General features: G+C 37.5%; 3 long non-coding RNA genes and 1 other non-coding gene across 4 annotated transcripts; all 4 read left to right on the top strand.

Annotated features, from left to right (window-relative positions):
• Positions 1 to 1,323: 1,323 nt before the first annotated feature.
• Positions 1,324 to 3,913, top strand: LOC139190358 (uncharacterized). Its single transcript, XR_011574533.1, has 5 exons — positions 1,324 to 1,545; positions 1,629 to 1,788; positions 1,894 to 1,962; positions 2,661 to 2,719; positions 3,660 to 3,913. It is a non-coding gene; the product is annotated as an uncharacterized lncRNA (long non-coding RNA).
• A 2,971-nt stretch (positions 3,914 to 6,884) lies between these two features.
• On the top strand, positions 6,885 to 10,497 carry LOC139190357 (uncharacterized). Its single transcript, XR_011574532.1, has 5 exons — positions 6,885 to 8,134; positions 8,218 to 8,377; positions 8,483 to 8,551; positions 9,250 to 9,308; positions 10,249 to 10,497. It is a non-coding gene; the product is annotated as an uncharacterized lncRNA (long non-coding RNA).
• Positions 10,498 to 11,777: 1,280 nt separating this feature from the next.
• Positions 11,778 to 15,384, top strand: LOC103426820 (uncharacterized). Its single transcript, XR_528181.4, has 3 exons — positions 11,778 to 11,919; positions 12,016 to 12,126; positions 15,107 to 15,384. It is a non-coding gene; the product is annotated as an uncharacterized lncRNA (long non-coding RNA).
• Positions 14,600 to 14,704, top strand: LOC114820787 (small nucleolar RNA R71). Its single transcript, XR_003768265.1, has one exon. It is a non-coding gene; the product is annotated as a small nucleolar RNA R71 (small nucleolar RNA).
• Positions 15,385 to 16,435: the final 1,051 nt, after the last annotated feature.

Here is a 16,435-nt window from a genome sequence, read left to right on the forward strand (position 1 = left end):
CTGGCCCAATATAGCTGTATTCAATGTTTGGAATATTCTGAACACTTCTCTAGAAGGCCACGAACCAATCCGAGGTCATCTTGGGCTCCAAAAACGCAATTCAGCCCAGAAACGTCATTTTCCAGCACCACGCATTGCTCCTTTATTTTATCACCGGAAAATAACCGCTTGGTGGAAAAATCCCAAATTTTGATACGATCAAGCTAAGTGACGCACGAATGTCCTCCAACTGAAATTACTCCAAAATTCGTCAATTTGGTCCTGTTTTGCTCCAGAGGAATTTGAAAGTCCTATATTGAAAATACAATTCAAAGTATCAAAATTCTTCCAAAATAGTAACCAAAATATGCTAAGACTCAAACAAGACTCAAACAAAAATAAAAACTTAACAAACTTGACAACTAGCTAAAACTCAACCAAGACAAAACTTCCACCTTCAAGTTGCAATCCATAGCAAATTTTAAAAACTAGAACATCTTTTCAAAAGTTCCAACTAATCCCAACACAGAGTCTAAACCATTTAGAATCAATTAGAAAAGAATTCACAAACTTCCTTTGGTGTAAAGTGAACCAACGTAGTTAAGGAGACTCGACTAAAAGTCTTACCTTTCGTCCTTCTTTATTTCATACATACTAACTTTGAATATAACTATCTTTCTTTTTCTTTTTCAATTTTTTTTTCAGTAACAGTAGTGGTTGTGCAATGTCGGTTCACTTAAACTTTCGACCCATGTAGTGAGCTTTAGGTCAATGACTCCCAAACCACTAGGGCTTTAGGGCACTAGGTGTAGAACACCCCTAAAGACTTATTAACCTGAGCTGAAAAGGCTACAAAACCAACTGACCACCCTGCCCCATGCCAAAACTCTACCGTTTGACGCGAGAATCATTGCTGATTAGGCAGGACTGGCCTGGTTACTAGGCAAAATCTCGGGTGAGACAATTATTACTTTATAACACAATAATAACTGACTTTACTTAAATAAAAAATGTAAAATAAACTTAGACTAAAAGTAAGTGTTTCAATCTCACTCCCCACAAACCATGTTGGTGTGATGTGCAAAGGTCAAAGTATAATTCATGAATTAGTGTCTAAGTAACGATAAATAGAAAAGACTCTACTGTGGGATTAATTGTCACAGCCCGTTCCAAATTATTATATTCGTGGCTGTGAATGGACGAAATTGCCCTTAAGAAATACTAAGTTTGTGAAGCTCAGGTTGCTAATTATCTAGGTTCCGAAGTTTTGAAAATAAAATGGAATTTAATAAGGATGGAACTTAGATTTTTAGGTTAAAATGTTAAAGTTTGGTGTTTGGAGATGGGAATAAGGACCACGTGGGATCCCCACATCCCTCAAAACCCTCCTCATTTCCCGTTCACTGTCTTTCTCTCTCCTCCTTCACGATTTCTCACTCTCTCTGTCTCTCTCCTTCGAACTCACACGGACCACCACCAAAACCACCCTAAATCTATACCAATGTCAAGTTTGAGACCACAATTGGAATCCTGAGGACTTCACGATCACGTTGGTATCCATTTCAGGTAAGTTTTACTTCGGAAAACCTAGATTCTAAACTCCCCATGAAAGTGTACTGTTCATGAGCTTTGAATTGGTTGATTTTTAGGACAATCCAAGCTCATAGTGAGCTTAGTGAGGTCCCAAGGAAGCTCGGAGTGCTTCGTTGGAAGTTTTTGGACGTAAGAACACGGAGATCGATAAGTTCAAAGTTTGGCCGGAGCTTTCGAGGCATTTTCCGGCGAATCCCCGGCGAGTTAGGCGTCGAGGTAGGTATCAATCTCTTCGTCTCGTCAAGTACTACAACTTTCCTTTTTGTTTCACTCAATTTCGTTGAGTATTGAAGAAGTTATACTCATTTGAAAAATACCCAGTTTCCGGCGACCTCCGAGGCTTTCGAGGCAGTTTCCGGCCAAACTACGGCGAACTAGGTGTTGGGAAAGGTACCATTCTCTTTGTCTCTTCAAGGGCTACAACTTTCGTTTTTGAATCACTTGATTTCGTTGAGAAATGACAAAGTTATGGCAATTTGAAAAACTGCCCAGAAAACGGCCGCCGGAAAAACCAGTCCGGCGACCCAAGGAAGAAGAAGGTGCTACAGTAAAAATAAAAAATAAAAATAAAATTATTTTAAAAATATGTCGACGTCCGTGACGTCGAGTAGATCACTGTGGTATATTCATATACCTAAATTGAACACCGTATGAGAAAGTTATTGAAGATTGTTGGTTAGGTGTTCAAATAACGTTTTATAGTTTTCACATTTAGGTGAAAATGTGAATTGATGATCCGACCGTTGGATCGTCACCAAACTTTGATACGTTGTAATACGTAATATTTGAGGATTATTGGAACTTACGGATTGGGAATCCGAGTTACGGATCTTCCGGAATTGGAATTGTAAGTCCATAATATAAAATGTTAACCGTCACTTAGTTTTGGAAATTGACGGAGATCCGACCGTTGGATGGTAATGAAATTTTAGGATGTTGTCCTAGAGGTATAATGTGGACCTCTGGAAGTTATGGATTTAAAATCTGAGGGGTGGATCTTCCGGATCAATCTACGTAGTGACGTATTTTATATAAGTTATATATTCTATCGATATGAATTCTGAGGTTGGAATTGATTATTGTTTTAGGCGCCGATCGTCATGACGCCTTGGCGTATTGTGCTAGGGAGTTGTAGGGCGAACTCCAGGTGAGTGGGCAGTTTTGTTTTCCGTATATATATATATACTTAACGTTTTCCCAGAAATTGAAAATGCATGAAATTATGTTTAAAATGAAATGCATATGAGTTATGTGGAAAAACGGGAAGTGAAATACCATGCATAGAATTGATATGAAAAGTATATAGAAATGTGAGTTGAAATGCCATACATGAATTAATATATGATGCATATGTATGAATTGGTGCGGTGGACGCACAGGTAAGAATTGATTTATGATGCATATGTATGAAATGGTGCGGTGGACGCACAGATGAGTATTTAATTACTGTTATGATGATGATGATATATATTGAGCTCAAATCCTGCACCATGGTTTAGTGCTTATAGTATTCACCGCATCGCACGCTCGCCTTGGATCCAAGTAGATGCTAGTCGTACAGTCCACGCGGAGTGGGTACGACAGACCAGTCGCGAGAGTGTTAGTGAGATTCCGACTGGTGGGTGACCTTAGATTATGTGCACAGATGATTTATGAGAAGCACTAGAGCGTAACTTGTGTGCAGAAGGCCGGACGGGTCACAGAGGTGACTCCGGTAGAGTGATAATGATAGATTTTGAGCTCTAGGTTCAACCGTATAGGGCTATTAGAGGGCCTACGGTTGATTACTTTCTTGCACCTGATATGATTATGTTGATGCATTCATACCTTATTACTGTTGAGATGATGTGGCATGGCATAATTAATATGAGAAATGTTGAGATGACATGGCATGGCATGATTGATAAAGAGATAATGTTGAGATAGTAAAAATGAAGTTTTGAGAATATATATGTATATTTATATTTTACATTTCTGGGAAAGTATACAGGTTTTACGGAGAGGGGTTACAACGTTTTGAGAAATGTTTGGATTTGGAAAAGAATTGTTTTACTGACCCACTCAATTTTGGTTTTGCGCCCCTCCAGGTTCAGGAATCACAAAGGTGTGGTGACTACGAGGAATTCGACGGTGTTCTGACAGATTGGACAAAATTAGGACTCACCTTCGGGTGTATCAATTTAAATTGTATCTTAAAGCTTCCGTACTGTGCAAATGGTTACGTCACTCTCACGTGACGGCCAGCATGCCCTCCTTCGGGACGGGGTGTGTCAGTTGGTATCAGAGCATGGTTGCAATCTTGGACATCTTGAGAAGTTTCTAGTGAATTCTGTCAGAACTACACCGCCTCGTAGCAAACCACGTAGTTAGAGGAATTTAGTCTCCCTGATTTAGCGGTTTAGAGGAAACTATTATTATGGTGATTCAGTATATTATCAAAATGGACATTTTAAGACGGGTTATGAGTTGAATTTGAATCACCTTATGGAATGATGAACCTGAGGGAGCGAAGTAACGGTTTAACCATTTGGAAAAGATGTTTCAGATTATGCAAGTTAAAGGAAATTTCCTTCTGACAAGGGGTCGAGACGACTACCTGGTTTTGGGTATGAATTTGTATCCTGGTGGAAACATGATTGTTAATTGTTGTCACCGGAGGAAACAGCTGATTGAGAATTATTTAAGGACTTGTTTAAGGAAAAGTTTATCCCTCCGGCATTTATCGATGGTAGTAAGCAAGAGTTTGCAAATGTGAATCAAGGAAGTTGACGATAAATGAATATTATAGAAAGTTTTCAGACTTGCCTCGTTCCATCCAGATATTTGAGACAAGGTGTCTCGAGTAAAGGAAATGTACCTTGTGCAGCAGGTACAAAATTAACACTTTGGGAAGTGTGAAATTAATAAATGTGTTTATGTGAACAGAGGGAACGCAGAATTGTGAATTGTCCCTAGAATCAGTTGTACTCAACAATTTTCCATGATATCATAGTGTCGATTCAGCAGAGTTATGGACTTAGTAGTTTGGTCGGATTGACCGTGAGTACAGAGAGATTTGATGAGTTATATGTTCAGCCGTACAGACCATGAGAAATGGATTCGACTGACACATGAGAAATTGGTGAGTTATAGGTTCGGCCGTACCGACCACGCGGAGTGGATCCGGCCGACGTATTATTGAGATAAGAGTTGAATCAGCCGTATTGATCATTCTAGTTGACTTCGGCTGATATATTTCTTATTATGTATGTTATTACCTAGAGAGTAGTAAATAAATGTAGTTGAGACGAGTGTATGTATTTTGCATTGAGTGACAAAATAGTAATGTTATATCTTTGAGAGTGGTTGCCTACTTATCGAGACAACGATGATTTATCAGTATTGCGGGCTGCAGACCGTAATATTAATAACTCATTCGTGGATTCGTTAAGCAAGCAACCCGGTAGATTATTTTATGTTAGTATTGTACTTATTTAGAATGCTTAATAATAATAGAATATATATTGTATCAGTTAATTTTGTTCCATTAGATTGGTTGGTTATAATTGTGACAAGACGGAATGTTACGGGAAACCAGTATTTTCCATCGATCTGGATGACCAAAGATTACTTTTGTAAGTATGCAAAGTGGATTGAGTCAGGCCGTTATTTATACTGTAAGAGCAAAGAGATTGTTTTCGAAAGGCTGTCAAAAATACTTAGCTCATGTGGTGCTAAATGATGTTGTTTGGAGTAGTGTGAATAATGTCGAAAGGGTTAGATTTTCTTGATGTCTTCCCTGAAAGTATACCTGGATTGCCTTCAGGCAGAGATATGAGGTTCACTATTGATTTGTTGCCAGGTATAAATTTATGTTAAAGATTGGTTCATGATGAGTTAAGGGAATTGGAAATTCAGTTGAAAGAATTGGTTGATAAAAATTTTATTCAACCTAGTACAACGCTTTGGGGGAGCCCCAGTTCGTTGGTAAGGAAGAAAATGGGCTTTAAGACTATCCATTGATTATAGACAATGGAATCGGGTAACGATTGGGAACCGTTATCCATCGTGATGTACTGATGTTTATTTAACCAGCTCAGAAGTAATTGCGAAGATTCAAAGATTGAATTGAGATCTGGTTACTACCAATTGAATATTATAAGTGACGTTGATCATAAGATGGTTTTCTGGACTTGTTATAGTCTTTATGAAGTTTGGTGATGCTATATGGATACTCATGCTGTTTTATGAGTTGATGGATGAAGTATTCCAATAATGCTTTGATAATTGATATCATTTTCGTTGAAGATATTCTGGCATATTCTGAGCAAGAGCAGAGCATGTAAACGTATTAAGTCGGTGGAACAAAGATTGGAAGAATGTCGATTGTATGCTAAGTTTAGCAAATGCGAAAGTTAGATGAATCAGGTGGCATTCTGAGATTGGTTATATCTGCTTAAGGTATTCAAATGAATTCTTAAAAGGCAGCAGAATTGAGAAATTGGAACAACCACAAGCCATAATTGAGATTCGGAAATTCTTAACTTATCAGGCTATTTTGGATGGTTGTGAAAGAATTTTTAGTCATTGCTTTATCATTGACAAGACTGTTGAGAAAGGAGGTTATGTATGAGTGGGAAGGAAATTGTGAGCAAAGGATTCAACAACTGGAGTATTTCCTCACTCATGCACGTATTTTAGTAATCCTAGAAGATAGTGGTAATTATTGGTTTATGGTGATGGTACATTAAATATTCTTGGAGATGTATTGATGCAAATGTTAGGGTGATTGAATATGTTTCACGACAAATGGAACCTAATGAGATGAATTACCCTACTGGTGACTTGGAAGTCACGATTATCATCCTTGCTGTGAAGTTGTGGAGACATTATATGTTGATAAGAATGCAAGATTTTACAAATCAAAAGAGTCTCCAATATTTGTTTATTCGGAAGGATTTTGATATGAGGCAACAAAGGTGGATTGAATTACTTAGTGATTATGATGGTACGATCAGGGTGATCGTGAATTGTTGTAGCTGAAGCACTTGGTGAGAAGACTACGGTATGATTAATGTCTGGCACGTTTGCCAAGAGTATCATCTTGTGGATTGAAAACCAACGGAAGAAAAATTAAGAATGGAAGATCGAGAAGAAGTTATACTTGTTCAATTTCAAGTTAGGCCTGTTTGGTAAGGTCGTACTCGAAACTTAAATGTTTGACGAGGAATTTAAGAATTAACCAAGGCAAGGAAAGAAAGGAAAAAGAATAAGTACATGATTCGTGAATCAAATGGTATGTGGATACAAGAAAGTATGAAGTATGTACCGAATGCTGAGGATTTAAAGCAAGCAATTTTGGACGAAGTACACTGTACAACTTCTGCAATATTCCAAAAGTAATGAGATCTAGTATACCATTTGACGTTTTTATTGGTCAACAGATTGAAGTAGAAAGAAGTAAACCTTTGGATTGAGACAGCTATTTTCTGTTTCGAAACGGAAATGGAAAGATATTACATTGGACTATGTGTACAAGTTTCCTTGTATACAAGATGGTTACGATCGAATGTGAGGTGTTGATTGGTCAATGTACCAAGTTAGTACATTTACTCCAGGGTTGAGTAACGGTACTTATTTGTTTTATAGAAAGAAGAATTGGTTTACGGAACTGCTAAGTTTCTTAAGTATGTTGGTTGCGCAGTTTCCGAAGTGAAGCCATAAGGTTCATGAAGTGTGTCATGTGTGTGTTTTGTTGACTTGTGAATGGAATATTTCTGGGTAGAGAAAGATTCGATCAAGAAAGAGTTTTAGTAGACCCTGAGACTATGGATGAGTCTCCTCAAAGTATTCAGGTGATTAAGTTTAACCTGAAGGTAGCCAGGAATGACAAAAGAGATCAACAGATGGATATGCCACTAATCGAGTATATAAGGTAAATGGTTTTATATTTTCGAAGTGTTCACCATAGAAAAGTATAATTTGGATTGGAAAAAGAAGGTCCTGAGAATTAAGACAGAGTAAGTGGTAAAAGTTTTGTGAAGAAAATCATTCAGTAGAAAATTGTTGGAGAAAGAGAATCGGATAAGAGAGATTTACCGAGGTTGGTATGAGTAGATGTTTGGATTGGTTGTTGGAATTTCGGGGACGAAATTCTATAAGGAGGGAAGATTGTCACAGCCCGTTCCAAATTATTATATTCGTGGCTGTGAATGGACGAAATTGCCCTTAAGAAATACTAAGTTTGTGAAGCTCAGGTTGCTAATTATCTAGGTTCCGAAGTTTTGAAAATAAAATGGAATTTAATAAGGATGGAACTTAGATTTTTAGGTTAAAATGTTAAAGTTTGGTGTTTGGAGATGGGAATAAGGACCACGTGGGATCCCCACATCCCTCAAAACCCTCCTCATTTCCCGTTCACTGTCTTTCTCTCTCCTCCTTCACGATTTCTCACTCTCTCTGTCTCTCTCCTTCGAACTCACACGGACCACCACCAAAACCACCCTAAATCTATACCAATGTCAAGTTTGAGACCACAATTGGAATCCTGAGGACTTCACGATCACGTTGGTATCCATTTCAGGTAAGTTTTACTTCGGAAAACCTAGATTCTAAACTCCCCATGAAAGTGTACTGTTCATGAGCTTTGAATTGGTTGATTTTTAGGACAATCCAAGCTCATAGTGAGCTTAGTGAGGTCCCAAGGAAGCTCGGAGTGCTTCGTTGGAAGTTTTTGGACGTAAGAACACGGAGATCGATAAGTTCAAAGTTTGGCCGGAGCTTTCGAGGCATTTTCCGGCGAATCCCCGGCGAGTTAGGCGTCGAGGTAGGTATCAATCTCTTCGTCTCGTCAAGTACTACAACTTTCCTTTTTGTTTCACTCAATTTCGTTGAGTATTGAAGAAGTTATACTCATTTGAAAAATACCCAGTTTCCGGCGACCTCCGAGGCTTTCGAGGCAGTTTCCGGCCAAACTACGGCGAACTAGGTGTTGGGAAAGGTACCATTCTCTTTGTCTCTTCAAGGGCTACAACTTTCGTTTTTGAATCACTTGATTTCGTTGAGAAATGACAAAGTTATGGCAATTTGAAAAACTGCCCAGAAAACGGCCGCCGGAAAAACCAGTCCGGCGACCCAAGGAAGAAGAAGGTGCTACAGTAAAAATAAAAAATAAAAATAAAATTATTTTAAAAATATGTCGACGTCCGTGACGTCGAGTAGATCACTGTGGTATATTCATATACCTAAATTGAACACCGTATGAGAAAGTTATTGAAGATTGTTGGTTAGGTGTTCAAATAACGTTTTATAGTTTTCACATTTAGGTGAAAATGTGAATTGATGATCCGACCGTTGGATCGTCACCAAACTTTGATACGTTGTAATACGTAATATTTGAGGATTATTGGAACTTACGGATTGGGAATCCGAGTTACGGATCTTCCGGAATTGGAATTGTAAGTCCATAATATAAAATGTTAACCGTCACTTAGTTTTGGAAATTGACGGAGATCCGACCGTTGGATGGTAATGAAATTTTAGGATGTTGTCCTAGAGGTATAATGTGGACCTCTGGAAGTTATGGATTTAAAATCTGAGGGGTGGATCTTCCGGATCAATCTACGTAGTGACGTATTTTATATAAGTTATATATTCTATCGATATGAATTCTGAGGTTGGAATTGATTATTGTTTTAGGCGCCGATCGTCATGACGCCTTGGCGTATTGTGCTAGGGAGTTGTAGGGCGAACTCCAGGTGAGTGGGCAGTTTTGTTTTCCGTATATATATATATACTTAACGTTTTCCCAGAAATTGAAAATGCATGAAATTATGTTTAAAATGAAATGCATATGAGTTATGTGGAAAAACGGGAAGTGAAATACCATGCATAGAATTGATATGAAAAGTATATAGAAATGTGAGTTGAAATGCCATACATGAATTAATATATGATGCATATGTATGAATTGGTGCGGTGGACGCACAGGTAAGAATTGATTTATGATGCATATGTATGAAATGGTGCGGTGGACGCACAGATGAGTATTTAATTACTGTTATGATGATGATGATATATATTGAGCTCAAATCCTGCACCATGGTTTAGTGCTTATAGTATTCACCGCATCGCACGCTCGCCTTGGATCCAAGTAGATGCTAGTCGTACAGTCCACGCGGAGTGGGTACGACAGACCAGTCGCGAGAGTGTTAGTGAGATTCCGACTGGTGGGTGACCTTAGATTATGTGCACAGATGATTTATGAGAAGCACTAGAGCGTAACTTGTGTGCAGAAGGCCGGACGGGTCACAGAGGTGACTCCGGTAGAGTGATAATGATAGATTTTGAGCTCTAGGTTCAACCGTATAGGGCTATTAGAGGGCCTACGGTTGATTACTTTCTTGCACCTGATATGATTATGTTGATGCATTCATACCTTATTACTGTTGAGATGATGTGGCATGGCATAATTAATATGAGAAATGTTGAGATGACATGGCATGGCATGATTGATAAAGAGATAATGTTGAGATAGTAAAAATGAAGTTTTGAGAATATATATGTATATTTATATTTTACATTTCTGGGAAAGTATACAGGTTTTACGGAGAGGGGTTACAACGTTTTGAGAAATGTTTGGATTTGGAAAAGAATTGTTTTACTGACCCACTCAATTTTGGTTTTGCGCCCCTCCAGGTTCAGGAATCACAAAGGTGTGGTGACTACGAGGAATTCGACGGTGTTCTGACAGATTGGACAAAATTAGGACTCACCTTCGGGTGTATCAATTTAAATTGTATCTTAAAGCTTCCGTACTGTGCAAATGGTTACGTCACTCTCACGTGACGGCCAGCATGCCCTCCTTCGGGACGGGGTGTGTCATTAATCTTTACCATGTCCATTTGTTATAACGTTTAAAATAATCTATGGATATTAACTTAAAAAGAATGAAAATTTTTAACTAACATAAAAATTAAAATCCTAAAATCTTAAAATTTTACTTTCCCACCCCCAAACTTATATCACACTTTGTCCTCAAGGTGTGGAAAATAAATAGAAACTAAAAAAAAAACAAAACGCAAAACTGGAAAAAAATAAAATAAAAGCCTAGACTAAATACTAGAAGAAAAAGGAAAATAGAAAAGAAACAAAGAAATTAAAATAAACAAATAATAAAACAAAAAGAAAAGAAGGAAAAAGGACAAATAGAAACTAAAAAAAACAAAACAAAACGCCAAACTGGAAAAAAAATAAAACAAAAGCCTAGACTAAATACTAGAAGAAAAAGGGAAATAGAAAAGAAACAAACAAATTAAAATAAACAAATAATAAAACAAAAATAAAAGAAGAAAAAAGGACAAAGAGCACCTGGATTCGAACTGAAGACCTGGTGCCAGTGAAAAGAAACACGGACCAACACGTTCAAGTCCACACTTGTTGCAAAGTGCAGTGACAACTACAATATGTGCTGATGCAGCAACTTCCTGTTTGAATTGAAAAACCCTAGCAGCTGCTACATCTTTGCCTTTACCTCGAGCCCAGAGTCTCAAACGGCTCTCTATCTCTCCGTGTCAGACCATCCCTTTCAACAGACAAGGCTGGCCACATGTCATGCATCCATGTGGTTAATTTCTTAGGATTCCAAATCAAAGGCTAAGATAAACCCCATTTGCCCATCTCTCTCTCTCTAGAAAATCTGAAAGGGCTTTTAATCTCTCCATTGTCTTATTAGTTTGGCACCCTTCTTCATACAAACCTTCCATTTTTTTTCTTCAAACCTATCTCGTTTCCCTTAGACCCCATCTCTCTCTCACTAACAACCCCAAACGCACATCCATATCAGAAATAAGTCTCCCATTTTCCTCAGCCCCCCTCTCTCTTTTGCTCTCAGACCCCATTTCTCTGTAAAATGAAAAATATCTCCCCTTCTCACCCTTAGCCGACCACACCCACGGCTCGGAAAAAAAAACCAAAACAATCGACTCTGCCATGGAAATGATGGTACATTGAAGCTCCACACGCCCTTCAAAAGTAAATCATCGCCCATGTCCTGCTCAATTTATATGTCCAGCTAATGATTTTAGATAGAAAAGAACAAAACTAACACATGCTGATCTATTCCTTTGCGAGGATCCTCGGGTGCACAATGAAAAATGTCACACCATCCATCTGTAAGTACAACTCAGTCACCGCAGCCCTTGTTTATTTTGTGTTCTTAGTAACTGGTAGAGCACCATTATGTTGTGATTGATGCATGTTGGTGTGCTGTGTATGTCGTTGGAGTGCAAAAATCCACGAACTAGAAGCTGAACACGGCAAAGGAAAGGAGAAAACAACGAAGATTGTGCAGATCCAGGTATTGCAAAGGTAAAATCTTGTTCGCTGTCAGTGATGAACCCCAATCTGTGAAACAGTGGCTGCATTACCGTTGCATGTAATTATAATGGTGTGGTCTTTGTACAGTAAAGGTGGATCACTGATAGATCCGTGGGAAGGAAAGTGGATGGACAAACATCAGCTTCAATTGACAAAAACGGCACAAGCTTCCAGAGCCCAGATCGGTGCATCTGGGAGGTAAAATTTCATATCCTTGCAATTTCCCACCCCCTAACTTGCATCGTTGAATGAGCTCATATTAATTGCTTTAAATTTTAGCATAGTGTAGATGTGGTTGATGTTAATGTAGACTTGCTGCTGGGTGCATGACTCCAGTATAAGATAAGCTGTCTCTATTTTCCCTTAGTTTCCATGAGTGCAACCTGCAATTAACCAATATATGCGAATATTAAAAACAGAGCAAAAATCAACTGCGTAAATAAAGAAAGCAAAATATTTTTGGATTTTTCACGTTCTTATTATTATTATTTTTTATTAAAACTTAGGTATGTAAATGCATCTAGAAATTTAACTAATAAAAAAAATCAAACGAAAAATAAAATACGGAAAGAGTTTAGAAAAATTGGGTTGCCTCCCAGCAAGTGCTTTATTTTAAGTCTGTAGCTAGACGTCGCAGAAGTCCAGTGGCTAGATCACTGGTTCCTTCAGAGTCAAAGACTCGCTTGCACCAAATTTCCATATGCATGGTTTAAGTTGATGTTTGGTAACCTTAAATGGGAAATCTTTGCCCTCAGCCGTGATCTGCACATTACCATTTTGAAAAAAACCTGCTTAAGCATATAAGGTCCTTTCCACCGAGACTCTTGTCTCCCTGGAATTAACTTGAAACTGGAATTTAACAACCACACCTTTTTACCAGGTTGTATTTTCTTAACATGTGGGCTGTCTGGCAAATTTTCATGTTTTTTCTTAATGTTAATCGGCCGGTCATCATGTAACACCCTTTGCTGCTGTGGTTTAGGACTTATGCAATCATGAGTCAAATTCGGGGGCTTTATGGACAGATGGTCAGTTAATGATCTGGTTATAAACTCGGCACTTAGTAAACCATCTAATGCATCAACACGCATGCATTCTTGCTTATCACCTGAATGTATGCTTGCTTTAAACAACCTAAAAACAACTGTTTGATCTTCGACCTGAAATGTTAGTGTTCTGGCTTCAACATCAATAAGAGTCCGGGCAGTTGCTAAGAATGGGCGGCCCAAAATGATGGGTGTTGTCAAATCCTCATCCATGTCCAACACCATAAAATCAGCTCGTAAATAGAAATTTTCAACCTTCACAATAACATCTTCAATGATCCCTCTAGGATAGGTAATTGAACGGTTAGCCAATTGAATAATGTTGGAGGTTGGCTTTAGCTCTCCTTCACCTAAACGTTTAAAAACAGAATAAGGCATTAAGTTTACACTAGCACCTAAATCAATTAAAGCACTTTTAAAATCAGAATTGCCAATAGTACAAGAGATAGTAAAACTCCCAGGATATTTTTTCTTTGGAGGCAATTTATGCAATAGGACCGTACTGCACTATTCTGTTAGAATCACTTTTTTGGAATCCCCAAGCTTCTTTTTCTTTGAACAAACATCTTTCAATAACTTGGCATAATATGGAATGTTCTTGATTGCATCAATTAACGGTAGATTAATCTGAACTTTAGACAAAGTCTTCATAAAATCTGTTAACTGTTGATCTTTAGCTTTAGGCTTCAACCTTTCAGGATAAGGCATAGGAGGCACATAAACACGTTCTGCACTTTTTGTGGTATTTTCGGATCTATCTTGGGACTGCCCAGAATCTACAAAAATTGCAGATTTAGTTTGGGGTAGTTCTGCTGCCCGCGAATTTCCAGTAGAATTTTCATGTTTGTTGTCGTAACTTATGCCAGACCGTAAAGTCCGTACAACATTGCATTCTTTTCGTCCTGTTGGATTAGGTACTATTTGACTAAGAAATGTACTCGGAGCTCTTTCTGAAACCTGCAACGCAATCTGCTCAATTTGTTTTTCCATATTTTTCATTGATGCATGCAGATTTTGGATTTCTTGACTAGTAGTATTAGCTAATTTTTCAATTGCTATCTCCCAAGTAGCCTTAGGTGCAGCAGGTTGTTGTATCTGTTGTTGAAATTGTGATTTAGCATGATGATCTCTATCCCACTTTAAATTAGGATGATCTCTCCAACCCGGGTTGTAAAAATTTGAATAAGGGTCATTTCGGGGACGTTGAAAATTATTAAATGAATTAAACTGCTATGCTGTAAACTCCGGATAAGCATCTTTATGTGGACAGCTCAAAAAATCATGATTTGTCATGCTGCGAATGCTGCAAGCAGCTTGTAAAGGCTGCTGTACAGCAACCTGTGAACCTGAAATTCTTTGTAACAACATGTCAGATTTGCATCAAATCTTTCAAGCTTTTTATCCATTTTTTCAATTTGTGAACCATTAGACATCTCAAAAACGGATATAGATTGTGGCTGCTCAACTGCCCACTGTTGTGTATCTGCTGCCATTTTTTCAAATAATAAACAAGCCTCTTGTGCAGTTTTATCCTTGTATGAACCTTCACATGAAGCGTTGACAAGAGTTTTTGTAGTCATATTTAACCCACTGAAAAATATATGCATTTGATATGTACTGTTAATACCGGAATGTTGACATTTTCTAATCAACTCTTTGAACCATTCCCATGCATCATGAAACTCTTCATTTGGTTTTTGGGCAAAAGATAAAATCTGAGTTCTCATGTCAAGAGTCTTTGAAGCTGGATATACTTGTTTAAAATTTTTTCACTAAGTTGGGCTCAAGTACTAATGCTTCCAGATGGGAGTGAGGAGCCATCTCCTTACTTGATCTTTTAGAGTATATGGAAATAAACTGAGCTTAATAGATTTAGTTGAAAATCCTCTCACCAAAATATTTTTGCATCCCATTAAATGTTCTGCAATATGCATGTTAGGATCGTCGGTTGATAACCCATGAAATGTAGGTAGAATATTCAACATGTACTGCTTTATTTCGATTGTAGACCCTTCATCCACTGCTGGACAAGTAATGCAGCTTAGTATATTAGTGTTGTGTGCTGTCAGTGAATCACCCAGGAGCTGACCAGTCTTTGGAATTACAAATGCCATTGTTTCCTTATTGTGCAGATCCCCATAAAATAAAGACTACAGAAACGTCCCTTGCAGAGAAGGAACCCACTGCAAATTTTTCTCCCTGCGTCTCCTTAAAGAGTTCTGGATCAAAAGGAAGCAATTTCTGCACTGTTGAACGGGTGCTGACCATGGACAGATTATCTTTATAATATGCAATGTACTGTTGTAATCTGAGAAAAATAAAATAAAAAAGAAAATTAATTTTTTTATATGTATAAATTAAACAGCAATAACTAATTGAAAATCTGATTAGTAGGAATTATTTTAAATAATCCCTAGCAACGGCACCATTTTCTTGATAGGGATTTTACTACACATGTGAACGGGCTAAAAACTCCTATTACACTTGCAACAATCACAAAGTTGATGTAGTATAAACGAATCTCGCAAGGTCGTTCTCCATAGAGATTATTAAATAATTCAAAGCAAACTAAATTCCAATTAATTATTGTAAAGTAGAAATTGAGATGATTGATTTTATATACTTAAATTAAAAACGAATTTAACTATTAAAGATAAGACAATATGCAATATTGAAAACTAGAAGGAAAAGAAAACAGTTTTGGGAGAAATCAAATTAAGAAAACACTAGGGTTCCACCATCACCTAGCAATCCTATGAACTTTTACCAAATACTTATGATCTACACATGCCACTTTGAAGGTTAGGTTTTCCTAATTTATATTCTACTTGGAACCTCCAACATAGAATGTATATCTAACTTGCAACCCGTCTGGACGTTCGGATCAAATCTGAACATGAAAGACTCATTATGCTTTATGAAAACCCTTTAAAAAATCATGCAATCCTTAAGACGTGGTGTTCATCCTAAGTGAAATTACAATTATTTATCACAAGAAGCCAGTGTTAATTTCAGGGAACCTTCTGACCAAAATTGCATCAAATTACTTTTCTAAACATCCTAATGGTGATCAAGCATTAAGACAATTAAATAGTTTTAATCCCGGTGATTAATAGTTCAAAGTATGCATGCAATCAATCATAAGCAATTAAATAAAAATCACATATGCATGCAAAGGCTCAAGGTTTCTCCCTAGCAAAAGAAATTAGTTACGCATATTCATAATTAAAATCATTGAAAAATATTATTAAGAAAATGATTGAAAACACCTTCAAGTAGAAAATCTCCAAAACCCTAGCAATTCTCTCTGTCTCCAAAATTGCTTAAAATAAAGCGTAGTGAAAAACTATAAACGGCCAAGCAATATATTTGCTAAGCCCCCACACAAACCCTAAAAATAGGTCCTTTATCTCCACTAAGAAACATAACCCTAAATTAAATGGTAAAATTTGCCTAAAATC

The sequence above is a fragment of the Malus domestica genome, chromosome 13 (genome assembly GCF_042453785.1).
Source record: "Malus domestica chromosome 13, GDT2T_hap1".
NCBI classification, from domain to species: Eukaryota; Viridiplantae; Streptophyta; class Magnoliopsida; order Rosales; family Rosaceae; genus Malus; species Malus domestica.